The sequence below is a fragment of the Camponotus vicinus genome, unplaced genomic scaffold, assembly GCF_025532165.1.
Source record: "Camponotus vicinus isolate PSW18456_S1 unplaced genomic scaffold, iyCamVici1.0 SCAF_8, whole genome shotgun sequence".
NCBI classification, from domain to species: Eukaryota; Metazoa; Arthropoda; class Insecta; order Hymenoptera; family Formicidae; genus Camponotus; species Camponotus vicinus.
Window position 1 is genome coordinate 8,006,212 of NW_028141980.1, and position 21,792 is coordinate 8,028,003.

A 21,792-nucleotide genomic window follows, 5' to 3' on the forward strand; every position below is an offset into this window, starting at 1 on the left:
TACTTATTGTTAGTAGCCAGAAGGTACTATTCGCAAATTTTTAATAATTTTTTAATAATTTTTTATTTAAATTATTTATTTAATTTAATCATTTTTGGCAGACCGCAATCGCAATTGTAACCATGTTACATAATTATACTGATATATCATGTATTAATACAATACAAAAATAGTAGAAGAGATCTTAATTTAATTAATTACATATAAATTCTGCAAGCGATGGAAACTTCATTAGTTAATGTGTATCGCGAGAAGCTTGTCATGAAATATTATTTCGCGTCAAACTAAGGTCAAACAAACCGAAAAAATAAATGCTGCAAGAAATGTACGGATTAGAGTCAGTTATACTGGATTGCAATTAAAATCTATTGCTGCAACTAATCTCACACCTGTGTATTTCCATAACACATTGCACAATATTCGTGTGATTTATGGCAAGTATAATTGTAAATATCAGAACGTAATAAGCATTGACAGCTAAGTTTTAAAAAATTATGACAAGTTTAATCTGGAAGGGTTTGAAATTTATAGTAAATTTTTATATTAATCCACAAGACATTTATATCATATAAATTATTTTAAAAAATGTATCGTATTTTTATATGTTATTGTTTTATATACATATTTTATTATTAAATACTTCAGAATAAAATGTAGAATATTTTATATACATTATATTACACAATGGTATAAAATTACTATCGCGAAAATAAACGATTAATTATTTTCAAAAATAAATTAAATTCTAAATTACTTATCACGTTGCTTTGATGTCCTTAAGTTTCTCTTTTGTTTGTCCTTTGTTGCTTCTTCAGTACAGCACTCGCGAAAAAATAGCTAATTATCGCGTATGCAGTAATCGATAGAATGCAACAATCGCGCGATTTTTTACACGGCACTCTCAATGCATTAATTGCACGCAACGCGCACTTTATAATATTTTCGAAAGAACAATTCGAAAACCATATAATCCACTCACCATTATATAATTAATAATAATATTATATTTAATAATTAAACCAGAATTAAAACGCAATGTATAAAATAATATTGGCGATTTTGAGCTAATATTATATGATAGAATGCGACTTGGATTAATTATTAATTAAAATGTGTTAGATTATCTGAAAACATTCAATGAAAAAACTCATGATATATTATATATTTAAATCGCAGGAAATAAAGATATTATATTATAAATGATATATCATGGCTTTCCGTTACTTAAATTATTCAATATATTACTCTATTATTCGCGATTCAAAATAAATGTGAGCGAATTATATTTAAATCGAAAAGTATTTAATTATATACTTTTGAAGCGAAAAGTTTAAATATAGGGGATGCCAAATGTGTATTTGAAATTCCAAGAATTAAATAAATAATTATCATTAAATTTGGAATGAAAAAAATAATTGAAATTTTGTATTGATATATTTACAAATGAAAATTAATTAATTAGATGGATTGATAATCTCTAATTGTATTAATTTTAAGAAACGATTGTACTTGACATCTCCTAGTAATACTTATCGCAATCGTATTTAGAGAAATATTAAATCGTTGATCGTCTCACGTAACGGTTCGAATTGCTAGTTTCCTGCTCAAGATTCACCGCACAAATGACAAGGACACGATGAGTCCCGTATACTTGTATATAAAATATAAACAACAGTGTGCGTTATAGCCAAAGATATAAATTAATATTAAATGTTATAGATTTCTATATGTTATTGGTGTGTCTTGTTTAGAATGTGTTTATATTGTTTACATACATGTGCGAGATTTTTTCCTCATTTTTAAACGGATCGATAGAGGATTTAAATCGCTTTGAAATATTTACTTTTCTTTCTTACTTTACCTGTCGTTGGAAAATATTTTTATCACGAAATAAATTTATACGAAACAATCTATTCTTTCATTTTAATTACTTTCATAATAATTAATGATTAATATAATTACGATGTTTTTATTATTTGATTTATTCAACGTATGTATTATTACACGTTCTCAATAGCAACTAATGAAGTTAGCGAACAATATAAAACTCTGATAAATACCGATTATTGTGATACTCATATTCGAGTTTTTCATCGAACGAGTTAATCAATCGTATAAATTGATAATTATAATCATTAATTGTATAATAAAATAATCGCATTTCGAAATATAATGCGACGAATCGAAGTAACGGAGGATTATAAATTATATTATTGTGATATTTTTTAGCAATAATTATTTCCTTAAATGTACTTGAAGAGATTCAAATATATTTTGGATTTTAAATTCTTTTTAAATTTAAATTGTTAATCATTTACGCTGTAATATACAATTACAGATGCAATATTATAGAACACAATATATTACGAACGTAATATTACAAAATTATAGAATTTAGTGATTAAAATAAGGAATAATTAGCATCATATAATATATATTAATTATTAATTATTAATATATATATTAATTAATAATTAATACAATATTGAAAGATTAGAATATATCCATAAATCTAATTTAAAATCGCATAAATTTAATTTATAAGGCGTTAAATATTTCATCGTAATAATAAATTGATTGTCACACGGTATTTAATCATCACTTTTCGCGGTGTATAGAACGCTGTTATTGACATGCCTTGACCTTGTCATTCGCGTCGCGAGACTCGACCTCTCTAAATGTCGCAGAATTATTTCTGCAATTAGCAATTACCACGATTGAACAATTCTTGTAATTAATGATACATTTAATAGAGAATTATATAGATATAAATATTATATATTGTTTTACTCCGATGTTAATAATTATTTCTGATGGGCTTAGATTCGATATCTTGCATCGTACTTTAAACTTTTCATCAATTGAAATATAGTTTGCGCTTCATCATATCGAGAATGCGAAATAATACGTATATTAACGAATAATTTAATTCACAGAAAGGCGGTATTTACATGTTATTGTCATTTGTTAAAACGCGCGTAAAATTTCCTAAGATTTGTTTGATTGAAATTTGTTGAACAATCGGCAAATTCAATTATATTTTTAGGCACTGTAATTCACCGAGATATTTTTTTATTTTAAAAATTTTAATAAATATTTATTCACTTATATGTAATACATTATGGTGTGAGATAATAAAATTGTTTCAAAATGGTATTTATTAAAAAAAAGAGATAACATTTCCACGATATGTATCACGCGAATTCGATCACGCAATTTTATACAGCCATTTAAACTGCTGTCGATTCTTATTTAAGATTTTTAAGAGGATAATTACTGTAACAAAGAGAATAGAAGGCGGCATTATTAATTTATCTCATTCATATGTTCCTCTTGAAATTGACATCTTTTGCAAAAATTTTTTACATTTTTTAATCGGTTATAAAATAAATAGGAAATTTTAAAATAAATAGAAAATTTTAAAATATTAGAAATATTAGAAATATTAGAAAATTTTAAAATATTAATTTTAAAATAAATAGAAAATTTTTCAAAATAAGATCTGTGTGTATAATATATGTATTTATTTATTTACTTATTTATTTATTTATTTATTTACTTAATAATAAAATATTTATTTAATGCACTTAAAAGCGTAAAAATCTGGTGTATTTCAATTATTGGAAGTTTTAACTGGACGAAAGTACGAGCTATGTGCAGTTTCGCTGTACTATACATATAATATCTGAACTCTGAAGACTAATGTCTATCGGCGGATGTCGATCGATAACGCAACGCAATTAATCTATTCTCCTGAACAATACAACAGTATCGCTTCGCGCGCGAGATTCGTCGGTAATCGCTCCCCAGTCTGTGTTTCCTCAAAACGTAATTAGTGTTACGAAGAAAATAGTATAGTAATCAATGCAACTGTTCTCCTGAATTGAAAGAGAATTGCACAAACGAGCCATTGTAACAAAAATATTGCAATTAAAATTTTATTTTATAAACTTTATAGATTAAAATAAAAATATGCCTATAAAAAGAGAAGGAGAGAGAGAGAGAGAGAGAGAGAGAGAGAGAGAGAGGGGAAGTTTTATATATTTATATAAATATCTAAAATATATTTATTACGTAAATGGAAATGAAAAGCAAGAAAAAATGTTATTATCTTATCTATTATTAATCCAATATATTTAAATACAGCAACATATAATCTTAACTATCACTTAATCTATAAGAGAAACACACAATGCATCTTTATTGTACTTAAATTCAAAAGAAAATCTTTTTATTTAACACATCTCCACGTTTTTTACGAGAGAAAATCCTTTTCTTATATTCAAATCTCTTAAATTCTAATTATTCTGAAATTTTACCTTTTTTATATTTTGTTACATTTTTATATTTTGTTAATACTCCCTCCTTTATTCATGATATTGAGAAACGATAAAAGTTTTCGTTAAATATATTTCAATATTACACACCAATCCATAACCATGAGTGATAGCGTTACATTACTATCCACTCTTCGTCGTAACTCACTCAATTGTATCACTCGGATCGATATTATGATACGACTAATTTGAGAGCGAAAGCTCCATCAGACCGAGAATATTAATTGGCGGCTCTAAATCATACGTCACTCCCGAAATATCTATGTATTCTCCATTCTTAAATGACGTAAAATAACCTGCGATAAATATGGAGATGGGAAAATGGCGATAGCTTATCATGCACGAGGTTTATCGCAATCACTCAAAAGATATTACGATAAATCACCGTCGAAATTAACCATAGAAATCGCAATATTTGCCGTTTTCCCGGCCTAACGTTCGGACTTTATTTTGATTTATGAGCGATTAGTGGTGCCGTGTAAAACATAATCCTTACTTTATGCTCTCGAAAGAATTGTTCATTACGTTGATAGACGGGGAAAAAACAGAGAGATAAAGAAAGAGAAAAATATTTATTATTTTAATTAAAATTCCTTCATGATAAGAAAGAGAACGTGTTAGTTTACAGAACGATCTAAATCATTGTTTTATTAGTTTAAATCAAATAATGTATGCGAGTTTTCGTATAAAGCTACAAAAAGAATTTTAATAAATTCTAAAATAAATTATATTTAAAGCGATTTTATTAGAGAAAAATATTTTTAACTCAAGCAAAAGTAAAGCAATCAAAAATATGATTTATTCATTCGTATGATTTATTACTGCAAGTATTAGTTATTTTTAAATAAAAAAATTAATTTGGACTAATGTGTGGGTAAAAATCAAAATTATTATTATCTATGCAAGAAAACAAGTTTAAATGTGGTGAAAAAAGGAAAAGGAAAGAGAGAGCGAGAAAGAAAATCATAAGAATAAGCTATAGATCGGCTCAGTTTTTGTATGCTTTGTACGATGTATAAATAACGGAGGAAGAAACACAAGATAAGATATTTGGCTCAATCATAAAAGGATGCTGTATGTGTGAAATAGGATATATCTCACAACTTGTAACGGGTGGCATAAAGTCCCACAAGCAAAAACATGCGCGAACAAAAATACGGCATAACGTCGAAAAAATCCCGAAGCATAAATATGAGCCTATGATGCCAAAAAAAGAAAAACGCACAAACAAAAATTCAAGATCCAGTATCATTTTTCGTGCCAAGAATACGAATTGAAAAAAAAAACAGTAGGAAAAATTATATATAAAAAAGTACATGTTTATAAATCAAAAATCTTATAGTATCTATTATAACACTTGCTATACATACAGATAGAATATATTTTTTTAATATTTCCATTTCCTTCATATTCTATACATATATGCATAAAATATTTTTCTTTTCTTCATGTGTACACATATAATTGTAAAAACAATTTTTCTTCCTCTCTTATATAAAAAACATATTATATATAAAATCCTTCTTCTATTACAAGTTTTTTAAAATTATAAGGACAAAACAAAAGTATTTTTTGCGTTTTTATACGAATATATATATATATAAATTTGACAAAAGATTCCTAATGCCTTCTCTTATCAGTCAATTTAAATAACCAAATTATCATCAAAATATTGCATGTATATTTCAATGATATTGACGATTATGAACAATTATACGACAATTGATACTAGCAATTTATAAATAAATCGTGAATAAAATAGCGCTTTTAAATTCCCGAGTTAAATATTTATTTTACCAGAAGTTTGTGAAAAATAAAGTTCACGTTACGGACGAAATGACTACGGAATAAGTAACATTTAACGTGGAATATTCCGAAAAAGCCAGCAATAGATTTTGAATCCACGCAAATAGTAAAGGTCAGGCTCATGGGTGGTTTGTACTGAATTAAATTCAAGAAAATGCGTGCTTATTCGGTTCAGTTTTTTATCTTTGATACAAAAATTTCCTAATTCTCTAATCAAGTTATCCTTGGAATCTCATGTTTTTATATGGTTTTTTCTTCGTTTCAAGAAGATTAAAATATAAAAATAGAAATATAATAATAAAAATCTAAAACTTCTACAGATCCAATCTCACCATACGATCTCACATCAAAATCTAATCTCGTTTCTCAATCAAAATCTCATCTCTGATTCGCATCTTTTTTTATCAACATTTAATTTTTTTATTTAATTTTTTTGCACGAAAGAGCAAAATAATTCATATCTTGGATGCAAGTTCCTGTGCAATCGGCAGAGAATATACAGCTTCTGTTGTACGCGTTCCTCCGGCAGTTTAAACTATAGTTCATGTTACCCAATTTGAGAACTTTCGGTAGCGCATATGAATGGCGCGAGGAATGAACGGGTCGGCGAACATACAATTCGCGGATTTAAAGCGAGTGTGCGTGAACGTGATGGGGAACGCGAATTGCGGATAAATTCTACACGAAGTCAAGTGGCCTCGAAGAAGAGGAGAAAGAAAGGGAGAAGCATAATGCCGAGGATCGAAAGGAGAGGAGAAGAAAGGGCTGGTACAACACGAGAGTGCGCAGGCGGCACTCACTGCCAGGGTCACTCTGGTCGCACTCACGACTACTCCGCATCGGCGCGACGTGACGCGCCGCGACGCTCCGATCCTCTTCTACTAGTTGGGCGCACTCAGTGCGCCGCGAGAGCGCTTCGAAATCGCGTGTCGATCTTACGCCTCCTGCTGAAGCGAGGCAACCGAACCGCACTGTTAACCATAGTGAAGTGAGAGAGGACAAGGACAGTGATAAAGGAATTTCGAGCATAAGGACCATAAATAAAAAAATAACATTTAACAATCAGCGGGAAATAGTACTGTTGAAACTCTTGATCTCTGAGAAAATCCACCAATAAACATCATGTAAATTATTGAGAAATAATGATCAATAATGTTATTAACAATTGTGATTCATGATAAAATAATAAATAATTAAAATAAAAAACAAGCAAGGCAAATTGCACCATTAATAAAAAGTAAGAGACTAGTGACAAAGGAATTTCGAGCATAAGGACCATGAAATAAAAAAAAATAACATTTAACAATTAGCAGGAAATACATCTAGTGCTGTTGAAACTCTTGATCTCTGAGAAAATCCACCAATAAACACCATGTAAATTATTGAGAAATGATTATCAATAATGTTATTAACAATTGTGGTTCATGATAAAATAATAAATAATTTAAATAAAAAACAAGCAAGGCAAATTATACCATTAACCATAGTAAAAAGTGAGAGACCAGTGACAAAGGAATTTCGAGCATAAGGACCATGAAATAAAAAAAATAACATTTAACAATTAGCAGGAAATACATCTAGTGCTGTTGAAACTCTTGATCTCTGAGAAAATCCACCAGTAAACATCATATAAATTATTAAGAAATGATTATCGATAATGTTATTAATAAGACAATTGTGGTTCGTGATAAATAATAAATAATTTAATAAAAAGACTATTAATAATTCAATAAAAAGATTATCAACAAACGAATTAATAATTAACAAGTTATTAATAAATATAATCAACAAAAGGATTGTTAAAAACTGATAACTATACTTAAACTTATTAATAGAATTAATATGATTTACAACCACAATGATCAGTAATTTCAAAACAGTTTACAATCGTGTCTGGTCTCCGGCAAAATCAATACCAGTCAGATTAATAGTGTTATCATGTTCAAGACTGTTAATGATTGCCATACTCGAGCTTATATATATTTGTCGAATCGATAAAAATCTTATTAATATATAATGATTAGCAAAATTATCAATAAAATAAATCAAGTCGATCAGTGTGAGATATGATTAATCAATAATATCTTGAAAATTGTAAATTTTTCTAGCAATCATGATCTCTAAACGTTAATATAACTTTATTTAATGCAGTCTTTAATAATAAATATCATAATTATCAACGTGTAAAGATGTGAATTAGTGAAATTGAGTGACGTGAGTTGATACTTGCATGTGTTTACATGTTTTCGAGAAAGCTTGTTTTATCTCTCTTTTTCTCTTTTGGGGAGACGGCATGATTCATTGACGAAGAAGCGAGAATTTCAACAATCGTTACAGAAATACATCAGAAATCAAAAGATAATCAATTCAGAATTGAAAGAAGAAAACCTGATGTTATCCGAGACGAAAAAAAAAGTGGATATAATCGCTCGAGTGCAACAGATTTTTACGGTTCCCTTCAATTGGCAGAATATTTATATTAATAAAGTGACTATTGCAAAGATATCCGAGTCGTGTTAAAATTGATCTTGCTTAAAGCATCTTTATACTTGGATTAAAACTCGATTTCCTTTTTGATTAAAGGAAATTACATGACTATAATTAAAAAAAAAACAAATTAACGGATAATTTCCTTCAAAAATTATTAATTAGTCTAAAATTTTCTTTAAAATTGAGAAATTGGTGACTAATATTGATAGAACTAGACACGTAAGCTTTTTGAATAAAAATATAGAATAAAAAATCTGTGAATTGGATTAAGTGATATGAATCAGTAATTGGCGTGCTACGTGCATTTCTATGAAACCCTGCTTGAAGAAAACAAAGTGATTCATCGATGAACAAGACAATATCTTCAAACGGAATTCTCGAGAGGTTTTTCAAATCCTCACAAAAAGTGCATCGATAAAAGCAAATCCCTTGATAATTCTCTCTTGCCGTCGATGCACCGAATTATGATTCATCCCGACGTCGCGGAAGTGACGCGAAATATCGCTCTCGCATGTTTATACAAACAGACATGCAAGTTGTAGTGATAAAAGCAACGCGATGACAAAAATCAGGTGCAACGAGACCAACGAGAAGACTAACGACAGGTGATTAAACAGGTGAATCCCGGGCCGAGATTTCGCGAGAGATCGCAGTCCGCGTCGCGTTTGCACGGATGACATTCGTTTATTAATAGTTCTACAAATAAAATTTCGCGACGACTCTACGCGAATAGCACAGTAATTTTGCGAACGAATAATATGCAACGCTATCACGAGCGAAAGTTCGGAGCGATCGAATGCGAGATTCGCAAAAATTTGAGGTATTTTATTTTATTTTCTGCGAAATTTTATTTACGAGTTTTAAATATATTATTTCGATATATAAAATTAAAGTTTTTTACGACATTATGCGTATCGATAAATTTAAACATATTTAAATAAAATTATTAAATAAAATTAACAAGTTTTATAGCTAATTCCAAAAAAAGAACTATTTTTAAATAAAATTGCAAATTTATAAAGTAATTATTTTTTGTTTTGAATAATAACATTGTATAATATTGCGAAAATATGTATATATTCTCTTTATATGTGTTGAACATTTATTGTAGAAGAAAGCAAAAACAATTTTTATTAGCAGTTTGTAATGACAGCTCTAAGGATTTCAAGCTTTAAACCGATGATTGAACCTTCTTATTTAAATATGTGTGGAAAAATGACGTGAAAGGAACCGGTATATGAGACAAGCTGCTTATCTTAATATGAATTTATATGCAGATATTTATATTAGGTAATATATATTAAGTATTATACAAACTCCTGCACTATATATTATAGGTAATATGCATATCTGCATATTTTGTGATTACATTGAGAATATGGCATTCTAATTTTCTATAAAATTCATGATTATTTCTTTATAAGAAGTTTTAATATATTTTCTTTAGGAGATAATAAAATTTTCTTAAGATACAATAAAATATATTATAAAATACGAGTATATATAAGATACAATGTACGACAAATATATAATGCCAAAAATACCTGAGACACAGAATGATATAAATATAAAAGATAGAATGCATTATCATAAAGGCCACAAATAAGAAGCAGTCATTTTTCATTCCTCGACGAATTAATGTGCTATGCAATTAAGGCGATAATATATAATATGTTCTAAAGCTTCTATCTAAAGTAGAATTTCTGTCTAGACAAAGAGAAATGAATTTTTAAAACTTTATTATTATACAAAATGCCATTGATACTTTATAAAGATCGGCAATTCATTTTTAAAAACTGAATTTATTATTATTGAGAAATAAATTATTATATTGAAAATTAATATATAAATAATATTATCGAATTAAATAATATGATCGAGGGTGGAAAATTCAATTTAATGGATTGAACATTTTATTTTACGCCATAATTTATGATATTTTTAAATAAAATTTTATCCATATTTTTAATATACTAATATATAAATATACACACACAAAAGTAAAGCTAATAATAATTAAGTTAATTGATAATAGAGGAAACTTATTAGTGATGAAGAAATGGAGCGATGGACAAAAGGAATAGAATATCATAGACAAATTACAATTTCTTTCAAAAGAAATTTTATACAAAAATATCTTAAGCGCAACAACTTTGATTTTCTTACAATCTCATATTTTTTATTTGTACGACATAATTATAATTCTTTATTGTTATATAATCGTTTTTATAACTTAAATGTATTTTTTTAAATCTAAGTTGTAAAAACGATTAAAGCGGCAGTGAGTTTATTTAAAATACAATATTATTTTAAATAAAAATTTTTTCCTGTTAAAAATGATCGCAAACTTCCATGACCTTTGATGAGATTTATCGCAATCTCAAATTGCGCGACGTAATGAGACATTCGGGAAATGAACGTCTCAAGCGAAATTGAATTATGAAGCAACGGAAAAAAGCGGTAAGATGCAATGGCACAGTGAGGGAATTGCGAATTCATTAAAAATACTGCGATTTTTTATTTTGAATGAAGCAATATAAAATGAGGTAAACATCGAACGAGAAAAAAAATGTACAACGAATAATTACATGAATAAAGAAGCTTTAAAGCAGATATAATGAATGATATCAAATTCACAATTAAAAAGTCACAAACAATCGCTAGAAGGACAAAAGATTGTACCTTTTATTGCAAGTATAAAGCTAATGTTGCTTGATAACACGATATTCGAGTTTATCATGAGTGTTCTTTCTCTATCTGTAATGCATTCCATACTCGATCTTAGTTTTAACAAATATGTTGCAAGACAAAAATTAAATTGAATTTTAATTAAAGAAATATAAACTAAAATAATTGAAGATAAAATCGATTAATATCTGACTTTGATAAAATTGGCTAGTAAAATTAATAAGCAATTATGATTATTATAAACAATTATTACTATCTATCAATTTTTCGAATATGGAATTATCTTCTTTCTAGCTAAATTAATTTCTAAAGCATGAAGATTATTATATTATATTTATCCTTTATTAAAGTAAAATTAATGTATTCAGTAAGAAGATTTTGTTATATTTGCGCTCTCAGTTCTTTCTCTTTTCTTTTAAAATAAAATTCTAATTTCTAATTATTGGTAATTATTGATATTTCGCTTCAAATGACAGTTTGCTATGGCAGTTGTTCTTTTCTTTCATATATAAAATCTGTGATTAAACCGTTCGTCCGAGATTGTAGACGAAAAACGCTTAATATACCATAATTAAGAATAATCAATGACGTAGCTGACCTTTAGAGACTGTAATAAAGTAGTTTTCTCTAAGGACTTATAGTTCATAAAGACTATTCATATACCCTTTTAGATTATTATCCGTCAGGTAGACTGGTTACCATATAAATAGCTAGCTGTGGAGCCGGACCATTTACGCGACAGCAAATCAATATTTACGATCGGATCGATACAGTCACACAAATGCATCGACAGTTTTTTAATTAACTATAATTGGTTTGATTCTCTTTTCAGATCAGAATTATAACCGTGAGAATATTCTGCGATGCTTGCATAAAATTTTTGTTTATTTAAAAATTTTGATAACTAAATTTCAAGTAAAAATTTTATTCAAATAATCTATTTTAAAATTGATTAATTACATAAAGTTTGTGCATCGTATTTTTTGCTTTCTGATTATATATTTAAAATCTTTAATATTAAGTAATTTTACAACGGTGCTATATCTTTAAAATTTTTTAAATAAAACTTATACTTTGGTATTGTTCAAAAATTTGAAAAATCATTGTACGAAATTATATTTTATACAGTACATAAATCTACAAAATTTGGAAACATAATTATTAACATTTCTTTAGGAAAAACATTTTTATATTTTTAGAACATCAAATTCTCTCATTAAAAATTGACTTTGTCACAAAAAATATTTTTAAAGTTAAAAAATGTAATACAATAAAGATAGATCATATATCTAATTTTGCATGTAATTAATTTATATACTTATCTCTTGCGTATTTGCTAATATGAAGAATATTTTACAAAAAAAATTAAGGGACGAAAACTTATCTCATCACGCTAAATTATATTGTTGCTGCCATGATCGTTCAAACGTCGTTTCCCCGGAATTTGATTAGCAAGTTGAGCGCTATCTAGCCATTTTAAACTTTGTAATGATTAATTAAAGAAGACTTGATCATTGCGCTTTTGTTAAATTGTCGTAATTATGTTGATAATAACAAAATAATCATAAACTATAGAGTAAACAAGATGTAATAAATGATCGAACAATGTTTAATTTTCGATACAACTTTTGTTTAATTAAGAATTAAAATAATATTGAATATTCGTAACAAGTGCGTAATAGTAACTATTTTTATTGTTGATATTTATTTCACATTTCAATTCACGTAATAGGATAAAAATTATATAGATATTGTGAGGTTTCTAAAATTCAAATGTTATAAAGTCTTCTAATAAAAAAGTATTATAAATAATAATTTTGCATTAAATTTTAATGATATATTTTTCATTAATAAATATAAAATTAATTTTCTTCTACTAAAATTTTAAGGAATCACTCATTAATCAATCTTCTTCAATATGGATTTTTTTTTATTATTATTTTAATTATTATTTTAAATTTAAAAATGAAATAAAATTTATGAGGATTTCGATAAATAACTTTTAATTAAATGTAACTTAATATTTATGTAAAGATCTTCGTTATGGAAATATTTTTTATCTGTGAATTCTTTTTATGTAGTTTTATGTAGTTTTCGCTAAGTGCGCATCTCTTACTTGGAATTTTTCTTCAGAATAAAATTAATTCGTAATGTATTAAATATTAATTTATTTATCACGACTGAATGACTGATCGACCTTGTAGATTTGGACCGACAAATTAACGCGAAGGCCGATCATGTTCTGTGCGGAGTAATTCGATCGCGTTTCAGAGTAACTCGCTCACGGTCAAATTTAACCCCATTTTGCACGCAATCTGCTAAATTCACGAAATTGTTTTCCTGACATTCTTCTCTCATGACAATTAAAATATGCAAATTGCGATCGCACGATTAATTTATAACCAAATCAACTTAAATGAATTCACTCACAAATCCATACATCGTTGCATTCTCGTCGAATTGCATCATCACCATCGTATACTCGCCGTTGCCTCCTCGTCGAATTATTCCATTGTTTCGAGTTACTCAAGACACTCGCGAGTCGATCCGAAAAGCATGTCTAATTACTTCATTAATTAACGAGGGATTAAGATCACGACACTCCCGACACGCAAGCGATGCATTTTGAACGAAGGAATAGCACGATGCATCCTTGTCGAAAAGATGAATCAACTTAAAGCACGATTTAAACGTAACGACGTTCGACTAATTATCGCGCAGATCCTTAACGCATTAACTTAATCGTCTATCTCGTCGCACATAAGGTACAGGATCAGAACGAGCGAACATGACGAGGATCACGCGACACCTGCGAGAATCGGTTACAAAAAGCAGAGGTGAACCTGATAGATTTTTTGAAGCTGAAAAACGAATTTGGAATTTCCCCAAAATGTCAAATTTTTGAGAAATTTAATTTAGATTGGTCCAAATAGCCACTTTTGGACTATTTAATCGAACCAAATTACTCAAAGATCTGACGTGCTGGATAAATTCTGGGGCCAAATTCGTTTTCAAAAAATCAAAAAATCTGTCAGATTCACCTCTTCTGCTTTTTGTGACTAACAAAACCTAAAATCTCGCAGGTTTGTGTTGCCGATATTTGAGACTCGATTTGTTCTCGACGCGCAACAGTTTCTCATTTGACTAGTTCAGTGACAATGGAATGCTTGTCGTCGCTCTAGAGTTCCACTTAAGCACCTTTCCACGTTTTTCGCATGTGTTCTTTTTTCCCCTCGAATTCTACGCGCAAATGAGTATCGGAAATGCCGAATCGGACGTTCGTTGTTAATTGATTAGCGATCGTATTTAGCTCTTTTTTCGATCAATTTGCGTCTATTCGAGTGCGAATGAGTGTCAAGAACAATAGGAATGGTAAAACGACGAGATAACAATAGCAGTACATCATGTGGTAAATAAATTCGATCGTTTTGTATTTACGACAATATTAATTGCTATTTATTTTATCACATTTATTTCGTTCTCAATAATATATTAAAATACTACAAAATGATCATGCTTTTACGATTGGTGTAAATTAATTTATTTATTCATCCTACGGTATATATGATGGCTATTTGTTTTTCGTCGGATAATTAAACGATCAAATAATTAAGAGCTGGAAATTGAGAGGATATGAGAAGAAATGAAAAATATCGTCCTTTTTATTTATCGTATAAAAATAGTTACATATATATAAATATTAATAAATCAAATTTATTGTTCAATTTTGTGCAAAGTAATTTACGAAAATTAAATTTAGTTTAATTTTAAACCGTGAAAAACACAAGAGAAGATTTACTCTCCAGTTTTTCGATTTTTTTACGTTTTAAAATTCAACAATATTCAAAAATACTCAATTTTGAAACATGATAAATCTATTTTTGGCACACCGTTTTCGAAGCAAATCATACGAAAAAATCGCGCCTTGTTTTTCGCAGATATATGTGAGGAAGTATTTCACGAAAATCGATCTCTCGATAAAGATTTCTGTGTCGTGATCGTTCCCCGGAGTAGTATATACGATTATAAATCTTACTCGCTGTAAGACGTAAGGGAGAGACTTTCTTTCATGACTGTGAAGATCACTTTACTCTGTTCTTTGTAGCATTTCAAAGCCGTATGAGAGATGTAAACTGGAACAGAGAACTCTTGATCCAACTTTTGAGGTCGGCAAATACTCAAAAGACTGTTAAATCACACAAAAGATTGTCAATCGCGAACTCTTTAAAAAGAACTTGTGTCTTTGCTCAAAATCATCCGAGAATTTGATTTTTATCTCGATTTCCCAAGCGAAAAGAAGAAAAATAAATTTCGAATAAATTTCGACAAATATTTGCCAATATTATACATTGTAATTTTAATGTACTTTTTGACAATTATAAATTTTATATGGCACATACAAATTTCTCTAATCATTTATATAAATCGAGATTTATAGAAAAGCAAAAATTAACTTGTAATTAATTAATTATAATTTCAATTAATTAAAAGATTAGCTTTCTTCTTACATATTTCTCTCCCAATAATGTGGAAATATTAAAATTCAATTCTTGAATTACACGCAGTTTGCGTCTAATAAAAAATCATTTAACGATAAAAATAATCGACACCTTTTTATCACTCTTATAATACAAAATTTGACAGAATTTTTCTTAAAGGTGAATTCACTTCATCAAATTTGGATAACTAACTAATCATGTTTTATCCTGATGGACGAGAACTTCTTGAAAGTGAAGTTTTGGGAAAAGTTTCAGTTGCACCATTCACAACATTCGAATAGCTTTCATCGTAATCACTCTTAAGGTATTCATCGCGCGTTTACGTAATTCGACCAAATAGTACATACCTCCAAGCAACGCGTATCTAAAGCCGCAATTTGCCATCGGCTATTGCAGCAACATGTATATATAACAGTCCAACTAATTATAGCTCGTCCAATTATGCAAAGCAAAGATCAAAATATAGAATTCGCGGAATTATCACAAATATGGAAAAGTGTTAATCCAATTTATATAAAGTTGACGGAAGAAATTCTAGCGTACTTTAAAACAAAAAGAAATAAAAATTTATGTGAATTTTAGATTTTAAGTATTTTGAACATTGAAAGCAGAATAAAAAATAAAAATGATTGATAGCAAGAAATTTTAAATTATGTAGATCTTTATTTGTATACGAGTTCTAAAAATAAGTTCTTGTTCTTTTATTATTACAATTAATATTTCTATAAATAAATTTATATTAAACGTTTTATTAGATTTAATATTACACTCTAACCTAATAAAATTCAATTTACATCAGCTGTGGAATTTGATAAAAATATAGTTTGCTTTATAATTATAATTATGCACTTCAAATTATAATTATTCACTTCAAATATTCATAGAACTATGCGGAGGATTGCTCCAAAGCACTCGGAATTGTTGTGGCTATTTCTGTATAAATTGTATTAATTTTCTGCAGTCATATTGCAAATATATGCAAATTACAAATATAAATTCTTGTAATAATTTTTAGTTATTTATTAATTTTTTTTAACCTTTAATATTAAATTTTTAATCCATGTTCTCTTTTTTAAACAAATATTTTTTGTTTCTATAAAAAAATTTTTAATTATATAAATATAATTTTTAATTATATTTTATATAAATTTTTAATTAATATTTAATTTTAACTAATAATTCTTTTTATTATAATCATTTATCAGCAAAGACAATGATTCGGATCAGTCTTAAGAATGAAACAAAATAATTCCTATATGAATAGAATTATTACGTATCTCGCACACAAAGAGCCGAGTAATTATATAAAAATTTACCCATCAATATGTATATATGTTTCATATATATATTGTAGATTTTTCGCATCGAAATAATTAAATTTTGTCTCCATCGCAGCTCATAAATTTTTCATACGGATGACATTTATAACGTCATTGATATCAATGAAACTGATAATTTTATCTGTAATAAGTGATGTGAAAAGCGATTATTATGATTATATTATTTAGAGATAGGAGAGAAGAGAGAACGGAAATGTGCAAATAAATTTTATCTCTTTTACACTATTTCACATTTTGCTGCTAGCGCGATTAACGGTTCCGTCAGATTCCTTTAAATGCATCATTGTTAATTTTATCGCTAATTTATATTGTACTCAGATATGTGGGCGTATTTAATATGATAGCATTTAATTATTCACAAAATTCATTATTATAATGGAACGTATTAATATATAAAAATATTTAGAAAATTAAAATGTCTACAAACAATACAACAAAATGCACAGCGTTCTATTATTTGTATAATGTTGGAAAAGACGATCGATATTTAAATAATCAATATAAATTTTATAATGTTTACTCGGCAATAATTGCATTCTAGTTTATATTGGCTCTCTTTTCGCATATCAAAATTTTATATTAAAAAATATTTAACATTTTCTCTCGTGTAATACATTTGTCGATTGTAAATAAACAACCATGCATGTGGTGTTCCGCAATGATTATGTCATTTCTGGATTTTCCGATTATATTATCATTGCAACGAGATATTCGTTTTCCCGACAATTAATAAAGTTGATTCAATCGGGCAGAATTAATTGCGTGTTTCTGGTTCCGTCAAACGCGCGAAATCTGATGCAGACAGCAATAGCAATTTGTCAATGAATAATCATATTCAGTGTATCTATCTACCGCGATACATGGAATCGATGTCTTTTGAAGCAACAAAGATAGACAAACGACAACCATACGATTAAATATGTAAATTGCATCGTGTACATGGAGAACGATAATGCGTACATTAATCGCGAATTGTTCGAAATAGCTTCATCTTTAACATTTCGAATAATATTATATATTTCAAAGAGAAAATAATAATATGAGAGAAATGCCTTTTTTCTTTTTAAAAAGAATTTCCTTATTTTAGTAAGCTTCACGACTTTATATGAAAAATTTTAGCGATTTATACATCGAGATGAACATAAATAAGCAACAAAGTATCTTTCATGATTGTTTACTTTCAAAAAAATTTATTTCTTCTCTCAACGTTATTATATAGCTCGTATGTTTCGAGGCTTAATTTAAAGTTAAAGAGATATTTAACGTTAAAAATAAAGAGAACTTTTTTTATTCAAGAATCGATTTGCAAGTAAAATATATTTCAAAATATCAAGGTAGAACCGCAGAGATGTAATATTTGCTGAAGAACGTGTTTCAAAGCTATCCTATTTTGATGCTATCTCGAAGCTATCAGTAACTAATTTATTATTATGTACATATATTTCTGCACATCCTATATATTGTATATCGATTTTCATAATTCAACCAACAGCTCCTTTGATACACGACGGCAGTAAAACATACTGCTTTTACCCGAGGCGACTATAATTACAATGAAATAATGCCAGCAAAATCTCCTGACGTGTACTACGTAGACTAAAATGTATTATGTTGCTAAAATCAGATTATCTCAATCGCGTATTGTATTACAATATAATCAATATTAAATGTATAAATTCATCGTAAATATTCGCAAGATTATATATATATATACAGGGTGTCCTAGACCACCCGTACACCCCTTTTCTTTCAAAAACTAAGCATTTTAGAGAAAAACGTTTTTGACAAAAATTGTATGGTTTTGAGGGGAACATAAGATGGTGTCATTGGTTTGACCTTGGATGGCATCGTTAAGGTGAGGTCAAGGACACCTTTAATTTCTTAAATGGAACCACCTATTTTTTATTGCATATTCTTATAGCTTATGTCGAGAGCTTTCCAAAACACTATAATAAAGTATTTTTTCATCAAGTACTTTTCGAGTTATAAGGCTTGAAATAATTTCTTAATTTTACATAAACCATAAAATATCTAGTAAAATATTCATTTTTCGATTATCTTACCTTAATACTTTTATGTACAAAATAATGAGAGGAATCGATTGGTGTAAAGAAAACACAAAATTGTTTCGAAAAAAAAAATGTAATTTGCAATTAACAATTACATTTTTTTTTTCGAAACAATTATGTGTTTTCTTTACACCAATCGATTCCTCTCATTATTTTGTACATAAAAGTATTAAGGTAAGATAATCGAAAAATGAATATTTTACTAGATATTTTATGGTTTATGTAAAATTAAGAAATTATTTCAAGCCTTATAACTCGAAAAGTACTTGATGAAAAAATACTTTATTATAGTGTTTTGGAAAGCTCTCGACATAAGCTATAAGAATGTGCAATAAAAAATAGGTGGTTCCATTTAAAAAATTAAAGGTGTCCTTGACCTCACCTTAACGATGCCATCCAAGGTCAAACCAATGACACCATCTTATGTTCCCCTCAAAACCATACAATTTTTGTCGAAAACGTTTTTCTCTAAAATGCTTAGTTTTTGAAAAAAAAGGGGTGTACGGGTGGTCTAGGACACCCTGTATATATATATATATATATATATATATATATATATATATATATATATATATATGCTTTAATAAAGGAAGTATCTCCTGACAAATTTTTTTAATTATATTCTGATGAGCTTGGAAATTCACGGAAACTAAAGATTTCTGCAAGCGCTTTATTTTGCAAAAATTTAAAGATTTGAATTAAAATAAATTTATGTAAAAACGATAGCGATTGCTATTCAATTCATATCTTTTGAAATTCGCTGTGCATTGTACACGAAATTAAATACGAAAACCGATTCACAAATTTCTGCTATTCTTTTTATGTCTTCCTAGTGTTATGCACTTGTTGCTTACACACAACAGCTCACTTCTAATTTCTCACAAAAAAACGAATGCATTTTCGTATTAATGATATATAATATGGTATACAATTAGTAATACATACTAAAATTTATAAATGTACATATACTGTGTAGATAATAATCATTGTTAACGATTATTTACTTTTTTTATTATATTACAGTATTTGAGCTTTACATGGAATATTGTGTATAAAACATTTAATTTATAGAGAAAGGCAATCGGAAATATTTAAATTTGTTTTAAATACATAAAATATTTTCTTTTAATTAATATGTTACGTTTTATTAGTATTACGTATAGTATGATTTATAAACATTTATGTAAAATTAAAAAAAATTGATAACAATATACATGTAAAATTTATTACAATCACAAAACTCTATGAATCTAAATCTGAATTCGTTTTTCTAAATATTACATTCGTAAAATATGTATATTATATATATTATACTTTTTCCATGGTCATTTTTACATTTACATTTTTTACGTGCTATTTAAATTATAACAATATAAATGTAAATAATTTAGTATTTACATTAAACATAATTACTCCTTCCTTATCGAAACGCGTCATATCATTTTATATTTCTTATTTTTTAGCTAGAGAGAATTACAATAGATCACTATACAATGTATCTCAAAGCCTATTTTTTCTCTAAAAATCATAATACGTCATCAACTAAATAATTACTGTGCACAAAGCAGTACTGATGGAACCTAAAAATGGATCTATCTAAGCCTTTTATGCAAATCTACAAAATAGGATATCCTAAAAATGATGAATAATTTCACTTCAGATTTGCAATTCATGATGGTAGCTTTTCTTAAAAGATTTACGATTGGCGAATATATAAAGGAATGAATTTTTCCGTACAAAATTTTATATGAGATCGTGTGGAAGATCCTTTAACAAATACGAAAGAGAAATCAAGTTTTTCTTGGTAAAAATTAAATTGGATTTATATCACAATCTTATATATATATGCGAAAAATAAGTTAATAATTTGTAATAAATTTTAAAAACATTTTTTTTTCTAAATGTGGACATAACTTGAGATAAATTAATACACACTACATGTAAAAACATACAAATTTTCCCGATACGTAAAGAATTGCTCTTCACATATAAATACTGATTATCACATCATAAAAAAATTTGCACAAAGAAAGTAGTAAAAATAATAAAAAAATCGGAAAAAACTACCGTGCCATTGATTGATACTGATAAATGATTCTTTTAATTTACGAGAAATTTATGATGAAGTAGTAAAAATGCGATTGAAACGAGAGACAAAAAATACCGTTTAATCTAGTATTTTTAGTATTTTTCTAGTATTTTTTATGTAAAACAAAACATCTGATTAATTTCTTATTTTCATTTATTTTATAGAATCTATTCCGTATATTTATTTTTCCATTTTTAGAAACAACAGAAACAAATAAAAAGTATAAACTATCAACAAGCATATGGATAAAATTCAAATATGCAATAAATGTACATATTTAATACTAGAAAGAGATACATTGTTATTTAATATCAGATTTTTTCCGCAAAAATATCTATAATTTTCAGTTAATATAAAACGTTTATTTGATTAGGAATTGAATTTGTTATTAGAAAGACAGTTGATATGCTAAAATAAGCAACATGTCAAAATATATAGAGAAATTCGTTATTTATATCCGTATTCGTGATTCAG

The 21,792-nt window shown here is 27.6% G+C and overlaps 2 protein-coding genes across 9 annotated transcripts in view; one reads left to right on the forward strand and one right to left on the reverse strand.

Annotated features, from left to right (window-relative positions):
* The window catches only part of LOC145976101 (uncharacterized), a 78,627-nt gene that overhangs the window by 37,690 nt on the left and 19,145 nt on the right, over window positions 1–21,792 (reverse strand). The window contains exon 1 of one of the 4 annotated variants that reach the window (XM_083107052.1): window positions 755–907. The exons of the other annotated variants lie outside the window; for them this stretch is intronic. The gene's annotated coding sequence lies outside the window, so the exon portion shown is untranslated. Of the gene's footprint in view, window positions 1–754; window positions 908–21,792 lie in introns of those variants that run through there. 4 annotated transcript variants of the gene reach the window in all.
* Fmrfar (FMRFamide Receptor) overlaps window positions 6,979–21,792 on the forward strand; it is a 49,970-nt gene continuing 35,156 nt past the window's right edge. For 2 of the 5 annotated variants that reach the window (XM_083107060.1, XM_083107055.1), the window contains exon 1: window positions 6,979–9,238. The gene's annotated coding sequence lies outside the window, so the exon portion shown is untranslated. Of the gene's footprint in view, window positions 9,251–9,281; window positions 9,454–21,792 lie in introns of those variants that run through there. The other 3 variants (XM_083107057.1, XM_083107061.1, XM_083107058.1) reach the window with 3 other exon arrangements.